This window comes from Leptodactylus fuscus, chromosome 2 (genome assembly GCF_031893055.1).
Source record: "Leptodactylus fuscus isolate aLepFus1 chromosome 2, aLepFus1.hap2, whole genome shotgun sequence".
In the NCBI taxonomy this organism is placed as follows: domain Eukaryota; kingdom Metazoa; phylum Chordata; class Amphibia; order Anura; family Leptodactylidae; genus Leptodactylus; species Leptodactylus fuscus.
Genome location: NC_134266.1, coordinates 35348268 through 35366734, shown reverse-complemented (window position 1 = coordinate 35366734; position 18467 = coordinate 35348268). Strand labels below are relative to the sequence as shown.

The 18467-nt window shown below is 43.0% G+C and overlaps 1 long non-coding RNA gene across 1 annotated transcript in view; it reads left to right on the top strand.

The window, feature by feature from the left end:
* The window catches only part of LOC142194492 (uncharacterized), a 182846-nt gene extending 168304 nt beyond the window's left edge, over positions 1-14542 (top strand). The window contains exon 3 of the long non-coding RNA XR_012715036.1: positions 14492-14542. This is a non-coding gene — a long non-coding RNA (uncharacterized LOC142194492). The remainder of the gene's footprint in view (positions 1-14491) is intronic.
* Positions 14543-18467: the final 3925 nt, after the last annotated feature.

Genomic DNA, 18467 nt, shown 5'->3' with positions numbered 1-18467 from the left:
CTGAGTCATTGCAGAGAAGCGAAGAGATGTCAATCTTTGCAGGAAGCGAAATATAAACAGTCAGGTTGTGTAGGTCAAGGTATATAGGTGCGGGTGTGTAACCTATCATTACCACTGAAAAGCTCCTTTTTTCTGAAAATTGTATGGCTATACAAAGACAAATTGTCTGAGCTTACAAGACATTAGTACTAGTGAATCGGACAGGCGTAGGGCAACGTAGAGAAAAATACCAGCTCATTCTGATGATGGCTGTAAGCACCTGGGTTATGTAAGACAGTTTCTAAAATAAGTCGTAGCGCTCTTCACAGTCATTTCCTGCGCTCTACATAAATATGTCAGCAAGTCCGGCCTTGTAATAGCCATCACACAAAGGTCCAGACAGATAATCCTGCCTGTCATACAGCCTCAGAAAGGATACAAGCTTATTGGATGTATATGTGGCTTTACAAGGGTTTCCATTCAGGGATTTTTGCTTTGTTTTATATGTTTTTTTATATTGTTAGTGCAGCACCTGTGTGTAGGGTTATTGTACCTTTATATCCCCCTGTGAGCCCAGCCACACCATGTAATATTGTTGGAGCAGATCCACAGATCGATGTGTAGTCAGGACGGCGGGTGTCTCAGGAGGACACATCTGCTTGTAAAACTGGATGAAAATGTAATCTCTAATGGAATTATACAAAATCTAGGAATGGGGGATTAATAAAAGACAAAAGCATATATCTTTTCTATACATACATACTGAATTTCCCCATGGTGGGACTATTAAAGGATTATTTTATTTAAAGGGGTTGTCCAGGATTAGAAAAACAAGGCTAGACTACTTTCTAACAATAAAATAACCATAAGGGCTAGTTCACACAGGGCCAAAGGAGTGGATTTTGACAGCGGAATCCACGTCATAATCCGCCCCTTTACAATGGTGGTCTATGGAGACCACTAGCCTTCTTTTTTCCGCTAACGGCAACTGCCGATAGTGGAAAAAAAGAAGCGAGCTGCCCTTTCTTCAGGCGGATTCCGCGGCTCGCTGGGCCGTAGCTTCCATCTGGCAGCCGCAACCTCCAGCGTTGGCCCATTCACTTGAGCCGACTCCAGGGGGGGGGAAACCGCGACCGTGACATTGTGGCAGGCGGGTTTTGACCATATTTTGACTTGGCTCCATGAGTCAAAATATGGTCAAAATCTGCCCCACCGCCCCCCTCCCCCGTATGAACGAGCCCTAACTGTCCATGGGTGGTATCTAAGGCCCAGTTCACATCTGTGCATGGGTTTCTGTTTGGGGAGTCCGCTTGGGACCACACTGCATGTTATAGCCATGTAGTCAGCACTAGTAGTAGTGTTGGGCTGGCCCTCCAGATTATCAGAACCTCTAACGCAATAGAGTTTCAGCAGAAGACTTCCAATTTTGAAGAATAATGTGGGCTGTTTTCTAGAGATTTCTGGAGTGTAGACCCTCAGAATCGTTTTCTCTGGTAGGGCCAAGGAATTGCAGAATGATTCTGATAGTATATGCTCCATGTGCAATTGTATGGTGCCTCTATGTGGGACTATATTATGGAGGTATCTCCAGCAGAATATAGCACACAATAGATGCACACTGGATTTTTTCTATTAGATATCCAGCAGAAAAAAATACTTTTGGGGCATGAATGTGTAATATAGATTCAAGTACAGCTTTAGAAAGTTGCATATTCTTTTGCAAGTTTCATTTAGGGTCAGTTCACACAGAGTTGACACAGAATCTGCCTTAAAATCCACTGCCAAAACCGTCTTTCATTGACTTCAATGGGAGCTGCTCACTTCTTTTTTCCGCTAGTTAGTAGTGGAAAAAAGAAGCGAGATGATCCTTCTTGCCGCGAATTATGCGGCGCGAGGCTCCCTCCCAATTAGGCCCATTCATTTGGGTCTAATCCGAAGCGAAATGCCGCGATGGGATGCCAGGGCTAGCTGCGCGGAATGTTCACACACAAAATTCCGCCGTGTGAACTTACCCTTACACTGACATTTGTGGATTTTTTTACGTTTTTACATTGCTCTTGCCACTTTTTGCACAAACAATAGAGCAACAATGGTGCAAATAATAGAGCAAATCTGCACCAGCTCCTTGCTATACTGGTGTACTGACTCCCAGAAGATCTGCTGAATTTCTAAAGAAATATTCACCTCCAATGCAATTCATATTAAGCCTGGCATAGGGAATGCCAGTCTTATTTGTTTTATTCTCGAGGTTGGCCATAAACATATATTTATTTGCAGAGAATGAATAGACAATCCATTTTCTTGTGTTCCTGCAGTTACATAATATCTGTTTGGCATTGAAGTTGTCACAGTCTGTTGATTTGATAGTATTAAAACTTGCAGGAACTTGTCCCATCTTGTCCTGTAAAAGCTAATTATATCCAGACTCGCTACAAATCTGCCTTCTATAGGCTTCTCACTCCACGGCCAAGCTATAATTCTTATTCTAATTGTAATTTATGCCAGGTCAATGTCCTACAAGCCTGCAAAACGCTGGCACAAATTAGCGGCGGAAGTTTCTTCTCATTAAAATCTATATGGTTTATAGATTGTGACTTCCAGTCTTTTACTGGCAGCTTGTGAGCGCTGAATGGGAAATAATGGAGGTTAAATGAAAAGGGTTACAACTACAAAATGCTATTATTTACAGTCCTGGGTGATGTGACCCAATGGAAGTTTAGCTCAGCGACAGTCCAAATGACATTTAACTGGGTAGGGGGTTGTCACACGTAGGGGGTGGTCATATGTAGGGGGTGGTTACACTTAGGGGGTTGTCACATGTAGGGGGTGGTCATATGTAGGGGATGGTTACACTTAGGGGGTTGTCACACGTAGGGGGTGGTCATATGTAGGGGATGGTTACACTTAGGGGGTTGTCACACGTAGGGGGTGGTCATATGTAGGGGGTGGTTACACTTAGGGGGTTGTCACACGTAGGGGGTGGTCATATGTAGGGGATGGTTACACTTAGGGGGTTGTCACACGTAGGGGGTGGTCATATGTAGGGGATGGTTACACTTAGGGGGTTGTCACACGTAGGGGGTGGTCATATGTAGGGGGTGGTTACACTTAGGGGGTTGTCACATGTAGGGGGTGGTCATATGTAGGGGATGGTTACACTTAGGGGGTTGTCACACGTAGGGGGTGGTCATATGTAGGGGATGGTTACACTTAGGGGGTTGTCACACGTAGGGGGTGGTCATATGTAGGGGATGGTTACACTTAGGGGGTTGTCACACGTAGGGGGTGGTCATATGTAGGGGGTGGTTACACTTAGGGGGTTGTCACATGTAGGGGGTGGTCATATGTAGGGGATGGTTACACTTAGGTGGTTGTCACACGTAGGGGGTCATCATATGTAGGGGATGGTTACACTTAGGGGGTTGTCACACGTAGGGGGTGGTCATATGTAGGGGGTGGTTACACTTAGGGGGTTGTCACATGTAGGGGGTGGTCATATGTAGGGGATGGTTACACTTAGGGGGTTGTCACACGTAGGGGGTGGTCATATGTAGGGGATGGTTACACTTAGGGGGTCATCATATGTAGGGGATGGTTACACTTAGGGGGTTGTCACACGTAGGGGGTGGTCATATGTAGGGGGTGGTTACACTTAGGGGGTTGTCACATGTAGGGGGTGGTCATATGTAGGGGATGGTTACACTTAGGGGGTTGTCACACGTAGGGGGTGGTCATATGTAGGGGATGGTTACACTTAGGGGGTTGTCACACGTAGGGGGTGGTCATATGTAGGGGATGGTTACACTTAGGGGGTTGTCACACGTAGGGGGTGGTCATATGTAGGGGGTGGTTACACTTAGGGGGTTGTCACATGTAGGGGGTGGTCATATGTAGGGGATGGTTACACTTAGGTGGTTGTCACACGTAGGGGGTCATCATATGTAGGGGATGGTTACACTTAGGGGGCTGTCACACGTAGGGGGTCATCATATGTAGGGGATGGTTACACTTAGGGGGTTGTCATATGTAGGGGATGGATACACTTAGGGGGCTGCCACACGTAGGGGGTCATCATATGTAGGGGCTGTCACACGTAGGGGGTCATCATATGTAGGGGATGGTTACACTTAGGGGGTTGTCATATGTAGGGGATGGTTACACTTAGGGGGCTGTCACACGTAGGGGGTCATCATATGTAGGGGATGGTTACACTCAGGGGGTTGACACACGTAGAAATTTCTGTAATTTGGCGTTTGGTTGTGCTCCATAAAGACAAAATATACAAATTCTAATTCACATTCAAGGTCAAAATCCTCCTCGGTTTTTTGACAAGCAGAAAAAATCTGCTTCAAATTCCTAAAGCAGAAATTTTCAGCTTGACAAATTCGTTGTCAAATTCCTTTGTACACCCTCTAAGTATCTGACAGAAAACAATACACAACTTAATAAGTGATTGACAGAAGGAGAAAGGACCCTTCCTGCAAAGACTTGCAAGGTTAGATCCCGTTCTGCAATGGTGTTTATTCAATGTCGCGTTCTTTGTGACAATTTGCTGGATATGCTTTGCCACTGTCTGCAATGCAAAGTAACATATGTTGTTTTTCCTTTGCAGGTGCTGGTGGAATATTTGTTCCCCCCACATAGCGTAAATGTGACGGTTTGGCTGCGGTAGAAACACTGCACAAAAAAATGCAACATTATACAGAAAAATTTGGGCAGCAGAAACACTGCGGTTTCCAAAACCATTGCAGTTTTGGAAATTGCAGCATGTATATTATACCTACGGAAATGCTGTTGGTGTCCCTATAGATACAATGGAAGCAGAAGGAAACCTCTGCGGACTTTCTGTGAAAAGCGCTGCAGGAAGAACCACAATGCGTCACTGCTGCTGTGGTTTTTCCCACAGCACTTTTTTGTTGCAGCCCACTACGCGGGGCTTTAGCCTAAATGTTGTAAATTCTTGGACACTCCCTGTGATATGATCTCACACATGCTGTAGCGTGATACTGAAGTTACACCAGGGTGAAGACAAGCTGTATGAGAAGGGATTTCCAGGAAGTCAGTAAATGTCAGTAAATGGAATCCAATTGTTTTAGTTAGTCCGTGTTATTCCAAGGAACAGCCACTGCATTATAAAGAGTTGGGGTGTAGTCCATGAGTTTTGTTACTGTATGAGAGTGCAGCAGGCATAAAGGAGATGTGCAAAAAGTCCTGGAGGTGATCATGTGAAGAGCAGATAGGGCTAAATTCACATCTGCGTTTGAGACTCAGCTGCAGAAAGTGACAAAAATCAGCAGAGAGAGAAGTCCTGCATGAAGGTCCAGCACTCTGTTATTTGGGTTCCCTGGCAGATCGGAATAATGGAGAGTCTGTTGCAGATCTAGTCAGATGCAAATCTAGCCTAAGAGGAGCGTAAAGAAGAAGGTCTTGTGAGGATCAGATATTACTAGTAACAGGGAAGTAGCGGGAGATTAGGCCAATGATGTATGGTATGGAATGGATAGGTTATGCACAGCTTTATATGTTATTGGTAATATTTTCAGCTGAATTTACTGAACAATGGGTATCTAAGGAAGGGGCTGGCAGAGGTAACAGGCAGAGGAGGAGGAGGGTAATGGAATAACTGGGTAGCAGAGTTAAGGCCTCGTTCACCTCTGTGTTGATAATCTGTTCGGGGGAGTCTGCATGGGGACCCCCCCGAATGGAATACCAATTGCAGTGAAAGCACACGGACCCCATAGACTATAATCGCAATTTACTTTCATGCTGTATGATTCGTGCGGGCAGCGCGCGAAAAGCACACTGACACATTATAGTCTATGGGGTCCATGTGCTTTCACTGCACACCGCTTGCCAGTGCATTCGGTAGTCCGATCGGGGGGTTCCCATGCAGACTCCCCGAATGGATTACCAAACGCAGATGTGAACTAAGGGTAAGGGTAAATTGGATGGGTGGATAACACTTAGGTGGGAGTCACTTAGAAGAATGCGGCAGTAATCTAGGTGGGTGATACTGGGGCAGGCACTAGCATTGTCACTGACTCAAGATTGACTTATCAGTTCAGAATGGGTAATTATATTAATATAAGTGGTTGCTTTTCCAAATATCTCTTCTGCCTATATGTACCTGGTCTACAGTCCAGAGTAAGGCCATATTACACAGGGCAATTTTGCAGCCATTTTTCAGTAACGTATGCTTGTTTAATCCTGACAACTGGTCTGTCTAATACTGCTGACAACCACCTGATGATCGGGTGAACAGCTGACTTCAGCAGGACGAAAAAGTCATTGACTGACGGCAGCACATCACCCTGTCAAATAAGCGGTCATAGTTCCCCGGCATGTCCTCTGCTTTGGATTGAGTATTTAGGCCGGTGCAAAACGAGTTTTGTAGACAATCACCACTTCGAGATGGCCATGCACCTCCTCATAGAATAGCTATGTCTTGTCATCAATCAAGCGGACTCCTCGAACAGAATACCAAACTTAAATGTGAACTAGGCCTTACTGGTTATAGCAGAGGTGAATATAATCGCTGTTTCACTATAACCAGTGTGCAGGAGAACATGAGCAGCTGTCAGTGTTCAGGGAGAGAAGAATATTTTTTTTTAACTCTCCTATCCCTGTCACTTCAGGTGACCCGGGGGAGGGGATACCATGGACTTTTGCTATGAAAGAATACTTGCCATTTAATTGTACCCAGCACCTGAGTTGTTTTACAGAAAAATACAAAAATAGACTTTTTCCCTTGTTAATGTTATGTGCCAACTATATTTGCCTGAGGCATAATTCAAAATCTACAAAAAAAATAAAGTTCCATTTTTGGGAGAATCTTTGCAATTTTAATGTACCTGTTAGGGGGTTAAAGGGATGAAGGATGACTTGGATGATTTTGCAACAACACCTTGTGTGTAGACCATCTGACAGGCCATGATCTCTTGTCTGTCGTTCTCATACCTTAATGCACGTTCAAAGACATTGTCAGTGTAAATTTGACATTAAGAACTCTTAAAGACTAACCTCAGCATTGTCTGTCTGTAAAGAAAACCTATCATGTTCAAAAGCATCATCCAAGTAGGCAAGGGCTTCTTCTAAGAGCTGTCCCTTTAGGCATCCATATTGATTCCTTACAAGGTTAGCCCTTCACTTTGGGCACATTTAGACAGTAGTTTTGATGGCACAAAGTAGCTTCAAAACAGAAATCCCCCATTCTGACATTGCCCGGAGATCTGAGTAATTCTGAGCCAATGCTTCCTGTTTATATGCAGTTTCTGCCCTCCAGGTTTAGATCTAATGCATCATAACACTGATAAACCCAGAGATTGCAACAGATCAGAACCATGTATCACAGATCTGACATATCTCTACACTACAAGAGAAGACAGTCATAGGGTGTTCATCAACTTCAGAGAATCCAAATGTCAGTGTTTTGGAGGCTTGCGATATCGCTGAAGAAGAAGAACATGCTGAGAGACATTACAGAACATCCTTTCTATATCTTCAAATATAAGGGGATATTGTCACTCCTTGGGGGGAGACCACCATATACAGTCCTATGAAAAAGTTTGGGCACCCCTATTAATCTTAATCATTCTTAGTTCTAAATATTTTGGTTTTTGCAACAGCCATTTCAGTTTGATATATCTAATAACTGATGGACACAGTAATATTTCTGGATTGAAATGAGGTTTATTGTACTAACAGAAAATGTGCAATATGCATTAAACCAAAATTTGACCGGTGCATAAGTATGGGCACCTCAACAGAAAAGTGACATTAATATTTAGTAGATCCTCCTTTTGCAAAGATAACAGCCTCTAGTCGCTTCCTGTAGCTTGTAATCAGTTCCTGGATCCTGGATAAAGGTATTTTGGACAAACAATTCAAGTTCAGTTAAGTTAGATGGTCGCCAAGCATGGACAGCCCGCTTCAAATCATCCCACAGATGTTCAATGATATTCAGGTCTGGGGACTGGGATGGCCATTCCAGAATATTGTAATTGTTCCTCTGCATGAATGCCTGAGTCGATTTGGAGCGGTGTTTTGGATCATTGTCTTGCTGAAATATCCATCCCCGGCGTAACTTCAACTTCGTCACTGATTCTTGAACATTATTCTCAAGAATCTGCTGATACTGAGTGGAATCCATGCGACCCTCAACTTTAACAAGATTCCCGATGCCGGCATTGGCCACACAGCCCCAAAGTATGATGGAACCTCCACCAAATTTTAGAGTGGGTAGCAAGTGTTTTTCTTGGAATGCTGTTTTTTTTGGACGCCATGCATAACGCCTTTTTGTATGACCAAACAACTCAATCTGTTTCATCAGTCCACAGGACCTTCTTCCAAAATGAAGTTGGCTTGTCCAAATGTGCTTTTGCATACCTCAGGCGACTCTGTTTGTGGCGTGCTTGCAGAAGCGGCTTCTTTCTCATCACTCTCCCATACAGCTTCTCCTTGTGCAAAGTGCGCTGTATTGTTGACCGATGCACAGTGACACCATCTGCAGCAAGATGATGCTGCAGCTCTTTGGAGGTGGTCTGTGGATTGTCCTTGACTGTTCTCACCATTCGTCTTCTCTGCCTTTCTGATATTTTTCTTGGCCTGCCACTTCTGGGCTTAACAAGAACTGTCCCTGTGGTCTTCCATTTCCTTACTATGTTCCTCACAGTGGAAACTGACAGGTTAAATCTCTGAGACAACTTTTTGTACCCTTCCCCTGAACAACTATGTTGAACAATCTTTGTTTTCAGATCATTTGAAGCGGGCTGTCCATGCTCGGCGACCATCAAACTTAATTGAACTTGAATTGTTTTGTAAAGAGGAATGGTCCAAAATACCTTCATCCAGGAACCAGGAACTGATTAAAAGCTACAGGAAGCGACTAGAGGCTGTTATCTTTGCAAAAGGAGGATCTACTAAATATTAATGTCACTTTTCTGTTGAGGTGCCCATACTTTTGCACCGGTCAAATTTTGGTTTAATGCATATTGCACATTTTCTGTTAGTACAATAAACCTCATTTCAATCCTGAAATATTACTGTGTCCATCAGTTATTAGATATATCAAACTGAAATGGCTGTTGCAAACACCAAAATATTTAGAACTAAAAATGATTAAGATTAATAGGGGTGCCCAAACTTTTTCATAGGACTGTAGGTGTGTGGAGACTTATTAAGCCTTTAGCAGTCCACTTCGCAAGGGACCATGGGAAGAATATGCAAATCTGTCTTCCATGATGTAATTAGGAAGTCAGCTGCTGCCTCAGTGTTGCAAACCAATAGAGGGCGCTCACTGGAACGTGCAAGCCTGTCTACCCTGATGTAATTAGGAAGACAGAATTTCAGTGAAATAACCCAATAAAGGCTGCTCCCCATCATGCTCGACCTTCCAAGAGGCCTTTGTTTTGCAATGATGCTGGGATTATTACCAGGTATAGTCTCTCAACCGAGGACGGCTGTTTCGATGTACTTGCATCTCGTCAGCCCGATGTAGAGAAGACTATAACCTGGTAGAGGTGAGAGGCTTAGACAGGGTTTAGGGGATATTGTCATATCTTCAAATTGTCTTGCTTAAATTTTTCCCACCTTGTCTTTTCATGTCTCCAGTTCTTATGTAGACCTAAGCTTCTCCATGGTAACAGACTACAAAAAATCCCTGTGTAGTCTGACTCTTCTCTAGTCTGTATGTACCATACTTGTTGCTTACCAATTAAATGCATGTTAACAAGACATATGAGCCAGACAGAAGGGACTATGGGGCATAGTCACTAATTCCCTGTCAGATGCTGTTTAATAAATCTGTTGTATTCTTACGCTAGGTTCACACTTGCATTCAGGTTTCCATTCTTCGGGTCCGCTTGGGAACCTGAAAAACCGAAACCCAATTCGCTTATAAAGCAGTTACCTGCGGAAACCTGTGGACCACTAGACTATAATTGGGTCCGCTGGGTTTCTGGCCTCTGCATTATTCAATGGATTCAGGGACAGAATTCCCAAACGGAATCAAAGCGCTGTTGTGACCCCAGCCTTAGATTGTCCAGTCTAACTTTACACCTCCTATTAGTTAAATTGAAAGTTTAAATTTTTAATTTTTTTTTAGGTGCATTGGAATAATAAAAATAATTGAGATATTCGGTGGAGATCTCCTCCTATGGTCATCAACTATAAGGAAAATTTGCTCCAATAAACGACTAAAATCACTAATATAGTACAGAGCAAAGCAGTAGTTCTCAGGAGTATATACTGTGTACACGTGTTTTATGCCAACACACCATTCTACTTGGTAAATAAGAAAACACAAAGGATGAGCTCGGAAGTTGGAGAATTCTTCTTTTGTGTCTTCCACAAGCTGAAATAGGTCATGTCATTCTTAAAGTCGTATGCAGCCAAGAGTTACACGCTTGTACAAGGATTTAGAGTTAAACCCTTATATTGTTAACAAAAAAAGCAGGTGCAGGCCTGTCCCTGTCAAGTCTAAACCATTATATGACAATAAACCTAATGGATACACTGTCTGCCTACAATATCTATTTATACAGTACATGTCTGATAGCTGAAGACCTGCATGGACTGGGACCAAAATTGCCCACAGGAATGTTGACAGCTATCCCGCCCAAATCAGGTGAGCCTGCAGTTTACGTTATAGACATTAGTATATAACTGGTCTCCAGATGGATCTGACGCTGCTTACGCTGGGTTCACACTAGCGTTCGGCAGTGTTCTCAGGTTTCCGTCTTCTGCATGCAAAAGACAGAAACCTGTCATGCCGAGTCCGGCCGTGAGCACTGGTGAGCGTTTTATGCTCTCCGCGGCGAAACCGTTTTTTTTTTACACCGGGCACAGAGTACTGCATGTCCGACTCTGTGTCTGTTTAAAAAAACATAAAACATAAAGCATAAAACGCTCACCGCCGCTTACAGCCGGACACCTTTCAAACCCATTCAAATGAATGTGTATGAAAGAGTCCTGCAGCTTTCCATCTCCTGCTCTGTTTTGTGCAGGAAACGGAAACCTGCAAAACGGAGACCTGGGCGCAGATGTGAATGAGCCGTTATGTGCAGGAGGAATAGGGAATTTGAGAAGGACAAAAAGAAACCTGTGCGATTCTTCTTTTTTCCAGTTTCTCTTGGGCTGGAAATCAGGAACACTAAGCCAGGGGGTTTCATATAGACTTTATGGTGGTCTACACCTCCCTGTGCCCGAGTTAACTATTTCAATATTCTCCCTTCTCTATATGGCCATGACTGACCTTGACACATCTTCATTCTGCCTTTGATGTACACATGGACCATGAGCCCTCACTTAATGTATCCAGACTATCCAAATTCAGGATAACCGTTACTGGTACCAGTCCTGGCCAGCTCATCCGGATATAAAGTATATATGAAGTAATGATCATGGAGAATGTCTAGATTGGTGCGGCATTTAGAAAAGTTCAAAGTTAATTTTAGTACTGTACATACTGTCCAATCCAACAATGTTAGATTGATTTGATGTTCACATCAAAATTCCGGTACAAAATTTTTTAGACAGATTGTGTTTGACAAGGGATGTGGCTCAGTGGCCTAACATGAAAGAGGACACTGTTTAGGATGTGCCAGCGTGCAACAAAATTGTACCGAAATATGGGAAAAGTTTGATGCAAAGGAAACCAACCAATAGGTAGAGAAACATTTGATAAATGTGTCTAAAGATGGACGTCACATGACAGTATTGAATTCAGTTTAAGTGAATGGAGGATATTCACATGATATTTTTCAAAATATAGATCATGTCCTATTTTTGTCTTTACAAGTTCCCTCCGGATGCAAGATGGCTGTAAAAAAACCCTCAATCGTCTTCATGTAGTCCGAGAGCCATAACGTTAGAGAGTCAACTATTGCCAGTGACATTGGTAACTGACAGTCACCTATTGTGTATGGCCAGCCTAAGTTTACACAGTCTATTAGACAGGACCCATTGTATAAAAACAGGACATCGGGTTGTAAAATGTCCGACCACCTACTGATACTGGAAAGAGTCAGAAGAGTCTACAAACTGGCTGAAACGACTGCATTCAGGCAACGTGTACACCGCATATAGTCAAGGATTTGGTGGTTTAAGGAATTAGTCTCATAGTATTTGTTTAATGTAGCAGCACCTATAATGGATTTACTTATAGGAACTGGAGAATTCTAATATTTGCACAGAATACTTGTTTTGGCTTTATATTTGGCACCGGATTTGATGTGAGTCACCGGATTGAGTTAAAACAACAATACAATTCCTTGCATTCACAAGTCAGTACTCAGTATGTAGGTTCACTGAGATTGTCTCATTTCTCAATAAATTAAAAAAAAAAAAAATTCAATGGATCTCATTGCATTCTCTACATTAGGATTTGGATACATCATAAGAGTTTTTGTAAATAGATTGATTTACTTTCTCTTAGCTTACTTCTTACTATGTACTTTTTTACTATTATATAAAATAATACCGCAGTGAGTAGATTTCAGAATACCGCTCTTGTGGGATGGGTCAGGCTATAAGAGGTCGGCGCATTCAACCACTTCATCCTGGGTAGAGCAACTGCTGTGTCAGAGATGAAATATGTTTCTCAGAGAGCCAAGGTTACAATCTTTCTTTTAGGTGAATTACATGGAAGTATCAATTGTTACGGTGAAGTGATAACAGAGTATGAGAGTCAATGTATTAAATACGTTATTTGCACCGGTTGAATAGGTTTCTATACTGTAAGTGACCTTTCCAAGGTTGCCGCTCAGTATAAGGCTTTGCAGAGAAAAATAATGAGTAGTTTATCATCGACGAATGCGCAATGCTCTAAAAATTGTAATATAGAGAATGATAGATGTTTTGTACGCTGTTTAATTATTATGTAGCCGGAGTTACTCTTTATAGTCTCCCATTTATTTCAGAGGTATAAAGTGGAGCCGCTTTAAACGTAGAAAAAGCCTCCGAGCTGCTTTAGAGGGGGGTGTCGAAGATATCTGTTGTTTTCTCAAAATGGCAGCACTTTTGTCCTTGAGTTGTATCTGGTATTGCAGCAAACCAAAGCAAGACCCCAGTACTTTATAGTAGTCGTGGTGAGTTTTGTGACTGTTGGAGAATCAATTAAAGGGGTTTTCCAGTTTCGAAGATTGATAAGCTATCCATAGGATAGGCCGTCACTATTAGACCTGAGGGGTCAGACACCTGGGACCCCCCGTAGATCACTCAGGCAGTGCTGGAGAGCCACACTGCTCACTCGCCATACAAATTGTAGTTGCAAGTGTAGGAACCGAATAATTATCTGCAGACGAGAAGAGGAAACTCTACATCCTACTGGGAGAAGAAGAGGCCACTGTGGAGATCGCTGTCCAATACGTGTCCAGCTGACACAAAACAAGAGGAAGATGAGACCCCATGGACTGTTATACCTCAAACCACCCACCCCACCCCTCCCCATATAGCGTCCACCAACTAAGAGGAAGATGAGACTCCACGGACTGTTATACCCCAAATTCCCCCCTGTGTGTGAAGGTGAGCCTATGGTAGTCTGTATTCGGTCACTGATTTATCCACAGAGACCATTGTAATGGGCTGGTTAGTTTATGGGGATACCTATGATAACCTGCCAAGCAGTAGCAGGGCATTTGTAATTCCCTGTAGGGGAATAGTGGAATAATTCCAGCTCCTGGAATCAAATTCAAGTCATTCAAATTCCCTTAGAAAAAAAAGTTGCATTATTAGTGCCGCTAACCACTTACAAGGTAATAAATGGGAACATGCAAAGATCCCACAGTACATAGTATTTGTACAGGTGCACTAGTTTGTAGTATATTTGAATATATTTCTAGGAAACAGCTGAGCAGGTGCAGTTATTTAGGTAGACACTGAAGCAAGGGGACATCCTAATTCTCTGAAGGTCACAGGTCACAAAGTGTCACTCATGTCCATAGGCAGTGCCTGAAAGGAAGTAAGCTGTGATACCATACACAGCCCATGAATAAGAGTGGTGCTGTTTGTAATAGAAAACATTAGCTAATCTCAGGAAAGTCTTTTACAAAAGACCTATCACACACTCATTATTATTATTATTATTATTAATTTATATAGCACCATTAATTCCATGGTGCTTTACATTTGGGGGTTACATACAATACACAGAATATACAGGTAGATATAATACTAACAATGACTGACTGGCACAGTGGGGTAGAGGACCCTGCCCGCGAGGGCTTACAATCTATGAGGGAAGGGGGTAGAGACAGAAGGAGAGGGGGAGACTGTACAGATGGCGGTGCGGTGATAGTGTTATTGGAGGTTGTAGGCCTTCCTGAATAGGTGAGTCTTCAGGGCCTTCTTGAAGCCTGTGATTGTGGGGATCAGTCTTATGTGTCTTGGTAGGGAGTTCCAGAGTATGGGGGATGCATGGGAGAAATCTTGGAGGTGGTTGTGTGAGGAGCGGATGAGGGCAGAGCGGAGTAGGAGGTCATTGGAGGATCTGAGGTTACGTGTGGGCAGGTAGCAGGAGATTAGGTCGGAGATATATGGAGGGGACAGGTTGTGGATGGCTTTGTATGTTAACATTAGTAGCTTGAACACTCATCTCCTTTTATGTAAGGTATACTAACTTCTCAGTTCTGCTTTTGATCAGACACAATCTTTAGATATCACCCTTATTATAACTGTGTGACAGGAGCCGTCTAATCATCTTCGGTAACAGCTTTTTTCATTCTTATCTTCTCCGTCCCATCCTTTGAAGACTATATGATGAACAGTCAATGCAGCTTTATTGTACAGAAAGTTCATAGATCCTCATAGTCACGAGTAGTAGGACACAGAGGAGCACAGCTTACAGAACGAGTGTCTGCTTAGGGGTGTTCACACTTGTGCCCGTGTCCACCCTGTGTCATTCCACTAGGTTTCTGTCCTGAGCCCTGGCGAAACTGGACAGGGGACGGCTTCCCAAGCTTCATTTGAATGGGTTTTAAAAGCAAACCACCGGTGTCCGCCTGCAGCCTCAATGCAGAGAAATTGTTTTTTTTGGATAAACACAAAGTCCTGCATGTCCGACTTTGTGTCCACCCAACAAAAGTCGGACTCCCCGATAGACTATCCAATGGAGTGGACATCAATATCCTGATTCTGGAAAACCTCCTTAATGGATATGGATGACCACCAATAACTGTGCGTATACCAGGACTACCTTTCCAATCACTATTATATAACCTTGCCATGTTAGTAAATATAACAATCTACAATTGCCGTCTATAACATTGCGACATTATTCATCTCACTGGATTTACTTTTCATACTTGTTAATGTAAAAATAGTTTAAGCCCCCGGGACATGTATCCTGTGACCCGACATGTTTGATCGAAACCATAGGGAGTCCGCGGTTCTCTAGGGCAGCGCTCACAATGAACGTTTCATGTCAGTCACTTGCTCACCAAGTGAAATGTTATGAAGGAATTTGGCTACAGGACGTCGATGTTCTCTGCTATTTCCCATGCATTGTCCGCAGTATCTTTTGTGGCCCACAGATCGGTAAACAAGCATTCTGGAAACCTCCATGTCCTTATATATCCATCCTGAGTAAATGTAACATATTGTTTCAGAAAACCGCACAATCCGCTCAAACATTCAGCGTCCTTATTGAAGCAATATGTTTTGGATGGTAGACAATGCATCTTAGGTTCTGTTTAATAATGCATTCCAGCGAGACAAAGGGAAGATTTTCCAAATATCTCTGCCCATAGCAGAACTAATTGTTCCCATATACAAGTCACAGTAGGACAATCTGACTGTGTATGAGTGCCATGTCTGCCTGCTCTTTAGCATAATAATTAGCTAGCTTTCCTATGCAGATCTGAGATTAATTATGGGAGAAATGTATAATTGCTAAAAATAACTTTTTTTTATATTTTCCTATAACTATTCAGTACATTGTGTCCTAAATTGCTCGGAATATTAAATTAACTTGTTTACTTATAAGAAGAACTATGTACTAAGGGGACAATGGAAACCAATGGGACGATTTCAAGTTTTTGGGGGATTTTCTATCTCAGACATGGATGTTTCTGAGACTCCTGTCAGCACTGGCATAACTATAGGGGTCACAGTGGTCCCAGATACAACCGGGTACAAAAGCCAGAAGGTCGCACAGGACCTGGATAAGCTTCATTGATTTCCTTTCTAATCTAATAGTTGGCATTCTATGCATCATAAATGTATTAGCCCTGCTATCTGGTGCACTGGACTGAGAGGATTTATGATACACAGCCTTCCTCTGTCAGAAAGGGGAATAAACCCTTTAATGGCAAACCTAGGAGATGGTTAGCAGCATAGAATCAAGAAGGAATTCTGTAGGTAAGTCTGAGGAACAAAAGGGAAATGTTTACTATCTGGGGGGTACCAACAGGGCTTGGGATTAATAGCTTGCTTCTGTGAGAAGATATGTCATCAAGTCCTCACGGCGGAAAGATAAAAAGGAAAGGGAAATGCTACAAAAATGTACATATGGGATGCGCCAGTTATGCACGGTTTCAAGCTGAGCTTTTGCAATAGGGGCCATGAATCTTAGTTGCTCCCCAGTCTGCCAGGAGAACAGGAGTCATAGACCTTGTACCAGTCAAGTCCCTCTATTTAAGTATATGATCGTTATGAGCAGCCAACAGCTTTGCTTCGAAGAATTGCTTTGTAAGCATCTACTTAAAGGGAACCCGCCACATTGAGCATGGTGTCTTATCTGCAGGCGACATGTTATAGGGCAGGAGGAAGAGAGCAGATAGATTTGTAGCTTTGTGGGAAAGATTCAATACAAAGTACAGTACTTGTCATTTATTCATGGGGTTGATATCATCCCTGTGCATATGTAGGATTGAAAGAAGTTGAAGTGTAAAAGATCCAGCATTACCTTCTTCAATAAAAATTAACTTTTAATGAAAAATTCTTTAAAATTCAAGCTTCATTGTAACAAGCATCATGTATTAACAAGTTCACGTAATGAAACACATTATATCTAGCTAGTGTTTATGCATATATAGGATTGCCTGCACTATATATATATATATATATATATATATATATATTCCCGCAGCATGATTATCAAAGGCGAAGGTCACAGGGGATACAAACCTATTGTAACATCTCTGCCTGTTCAGGCCCCTGCGCCACCCTCTGCTCGTGTGCTGCGGCGCAGGAGGCGCGTGCAGTTTGATAATCTGCGTAAAGTTTTTAGTTGCACTGTGTGAACACGGCTCTAGTCCTTAATTGGATTTGCACCACACCCGTCTTCTGCCTAGGTTGCCTCTGTCCATTTAGTGGTTAATCTGGCCTTGCCCTTTGATTGACAGCCTGCCTTCCTGTGAACTCCATGGGTGGGTTCTTCCTCCCTATTTAGCCTTGGTTCCCATTCACACCAGTGCTTGTTATTGCCGTGCGCATACCTGCTCTTACTGTACCTGTTGCTTATACTATTATACCTGACCTTTGGCTTTTCTCATTGACTATTCTCTTTACTCCGATTTGGCACTGCATCGCTCTCCTGTTACCGAACCCTGGCTAGCTGACCTCCCTTTGTTGTTGTTCGTCTTGTCTGCGTTTTGTGTTTCATGTATTCAGGGAGGGTTTGTCCTCGTGGTTGTCGCCTATTACCTAGGATAGGGTCTGGCAATAGGAAGGGAAAGCGGGGGGCTTCAGCTTAGGGCTCACTGTCTCTTGTGCCCCTCCCAGGGTTTAACCGTTCTGGGAATTGCTGTCTTAGCAATTCCATTACATAAAAACTTTACGCAGATTATCAAACTGCACGCGCCTCCTGCGCCGCAGCACACGAGCAGAGGGTGGCGCAGGGGCCCGAACAGGCAGAGATGTTACACCTATATGGCTGCTCTTGCCTACAAATAGGAAACTTACTGGTAGGTTGGACCGTGCTGAACTAGGCACTTTCCTGTGTGATATGAGGGCAGTGATCCATGAAGTAAGATGTCTGGACGACAAGTTGATGGAACAGATTTTAAGCAATAGACTGTGGCATTAATATCATTGTCATTACCACCATCCTAGAAACATTAAGACTGGGGCATCAAACTGGGGCGTCTCACAAGTTAAAAAAATTAAATTAAAAATTGGCAAGCACTAGTAGGTGAGCAGTGGGGGGATTAGGGGGTGAGGAGGATTTTTAAATTTTTTGTAATTTCAACAGTAATTTCAACCCCGACAAAAAATTTAAAAATCCTCCTCACCCACTAGTCCCCCCACTGCTCACCTACTAGTGCTTGCCAATTTCTTGCCTTTTGGGTCCTTTTTGGAAATGCTCGCTGACTGAGGACAGTGATTGGCTGAGGGAGCATCTCCTGGTTGGGTGAAGGAACCAGTTATAGAGACCAGCAGAAACCTGGGAATGATTGTCGCAGGGATCTGTGAGGTATCACTTGTTATATTATGCTATTCCAAATCTGCTTTAAAAAAAACATCCATATGGCCATTATTCATATTGTTGTGTG